Below are 2,855 nucleotides of genomic sequence, written 5' to 3'. Positions count from 1 at the left end.
TGTGTGTTTTATTTTTATCTTTATTTTTCCATCTGTGTTCCTACGTTGAGTACTCTTACCGCATTGTTGACAATTTTGAGATATTCCATTATTATGTTATGCACGATCCTTATTTATAAACGCAATACGTATACAGGTGTTCTTTAAACCCTGTCACATCCGAAACCATGATGATCAGTATGAGCAAGAAGACATATTGGCACATTAAAATAAATTTTTAGAACAAATAAAATTTACAAAAATTAAATATTAAAAAAAACAAATGGTTGCTTCCTTCTGCAGGGGAGAAACGAGGAGGGGGGAGTCTGGTATACCATCAACCGCGCGGCGGCGCCCCCCTCGCTTCTCCCCTGCAGAAGTACGCAACCATTTGTTTTTTTTAATATTTTCTAAGAAAATTCGTCGTTTAAAATATTTTTAAAAATATTTTTAAAAATATTTTTAAAAATATTTTAATATGTCTTCTTGATCATACTGATCATCGTGGTTGGATGTGACAGGGTTTAAAAGCACCTGTGTATGAAAACACATAATTTACAGATGCAATTCAGATACAAAGATTAAAAATCTTATAAGCTCTTTCCTGCAAAGTATGTACTATATTTGCAAATATAGTACTTTACGCGTACATAGATCTGATACTTTTGATTTTTCCATTCATCATATTACTGATTTATGGTATTGGATCGAACACCTAGAAAAGTATTTGTGTTAATGTTAAATGTCTCCAGTAACACTAATGAATTTGGACCTATCGTGTTAAAATAAGAACAGCCGTTTTTAACTTCAAATGGGATGTGCTTAAAACCTCTTATTTTATTAATTCTTTTAACTCTTAAAATGCTGTGCTAAAAAATTGCTTTGGGAACGGTGCTGTAACATCATGTTACATTTATCAAAAGATGGAATATTCTGACCTTCAGACATTGGAAAAAAAAATTATAGAGACATGCTGTTCAATAACTCCTTTTCCATAATTTATAATAATATAATTTTGGTGTGTTATAGCAAAAAATAACACTGGTCATTTGACTAGGTTGTGCTCTCCCGCCCACTGCGAATAACTGACTAATATTAATGAATGAGAAAAACACACTACTGATGTTTTCCTTGTCTTTTGCACGGTACATGTATCTATCGTGCTATCTGGATCATCATGTCTTCATTTGCTCTCAAAATATTTTTTCCGACACTTTTTGATGGTGTAGTTGGCTCTATGTGAAGGGCTGTACATAAAGTCTTCATATATTATGTAAAAAATGTAGATTTGAAAAAAATTCTAACAACGCCTTCAGCCACTCATGTTTTCACTTTAATATCAAACATAAAGAAATGAAGATGTCTGCCTTTGACTGTCCTGAAACAAGATGACTTCCAGAAAAAGAGAAGCAATGGTAGTATTACAAATATCATTACAACATTAATGTTTTTAACTAATGTATTCCTAGATTCTAGGCATTTGTATTTGTTTTAAACCTTTCAAAAGCCAAGTTATGTATATTGAGGTTGATGTTACCCTCCCCTTACTACGCCAAAAATATCCTCGTCTCACTGTGCTGTGTAATTGATTCACATGCAAAAATTAGAGATTTTAAATCAGAATAATGGAATATTGATTTATCTCTGATTTACTACTAGCTACACATCACTGGGAAGGGAGAGTTCAAAAACCTTACTGTCCATGATCACTGTTTTTGGAAAGACCAACAAAACCAGTAGCGAAAAGACTATTCGTTGTGCACATTGGATTTAAAAGAAATAGTCTTTTTGCTGCTGTGGCCTTATTCTGTAATTAATTTATTCCGTAAATTCATTGGTATCGTATGAGAGGGAATGAGACCAAAATACAATTTTGATTGCGTTTGAGTGAAGTGGATATATGAAGAACTTACAATACAGAATTGTGACAAAACAAGCCTGTTGGTTTGGTTGGTCTTCTCAAAAACAATGTGGACAGTGGTGTTTTTGCTTTTAACCCCCTAAATTATGAATTAATAAACCGGGACAGAATTTATTTTACTTACAAGGCTAGATTTATAACAACTTTTAGTTAAGATTAACTGGATATTTACATAGCATCTATGTAATTCTAGGATATGCTAAAATGATAAATACACATAAAAAAGTTTAAGATAATTTATTCCTATTTAGTTTATAAGAATTCATTACAGAAATAAATTGTTTGATTTTTTTGTAATTTGTTGAACAACAATATTTATACAATATTTTTTTATTACACAATATTCATTTTTATTTTACGCGCACCATAATATTTTTACGTCAGTATTTTTTTGAAAACTGTTTCCGGGGGGATGAAAAATACAGTTCTGTCAAGGTTCTGTCTGTGACAGAGAACCAGAATCCGCGGCGTAGTATAAAAACCTTCGATTCGATACCTACTCTCAGGGAAAAACTCTAAAAAAGGAAATTGAGATTAATCTGCCTCGTAGTGTAGCGGTAGGTGAATTCGCCCATAACGCTTGAAGACCTAGGTTTGATTTCAGGTAGGGTGAAGTTAAAATTTAATATTCCATACTGCAATATTTCATTGTTTCTGGAAGATAAAAATTAATCACAATACCTTTTATGTAACGCAAATGATCCAGATTCACTAAAATTTGATTACGAATGTAATGCTTTATGCACCATCAGGATTAGATCGAGAAACTATGATGAATAAAAAAAAAACGATGGGCGAAATGTTATTTCAAAAATAAAAACATCTCTAAAGTATGTCACGTTTTGAGTGATCATAGGCAACCAGAAAGTTTATTGTTTATTTGGTGCGGCATTCTATGCACAGTACCGTTTCCCGCGAATTTTACGTTTTAAACCTTTATCTATGGGCGGTTGGC

The sequence above is a fragment of the Micrasema longulum genome, unplaced genomic scaffold (genome assembly GCF_059751315.1).
Source record: "Micrasema longulum isolate JH-2025_06_02 unplaced genomic scaffold, ASM5975131v1 h1tg000120l, whole genome shotgun sequence".
NCBI lineage: Eukaryota > Metazoa > Arthropoda > Insecta > Trichoptera > Brachycentridae > Micrasema > Micrasema longulum.
The sequence above is the reverse complement of the archived record's forward strand: the minus strand, read 5'-3'. Positions refer to the sequence as shown.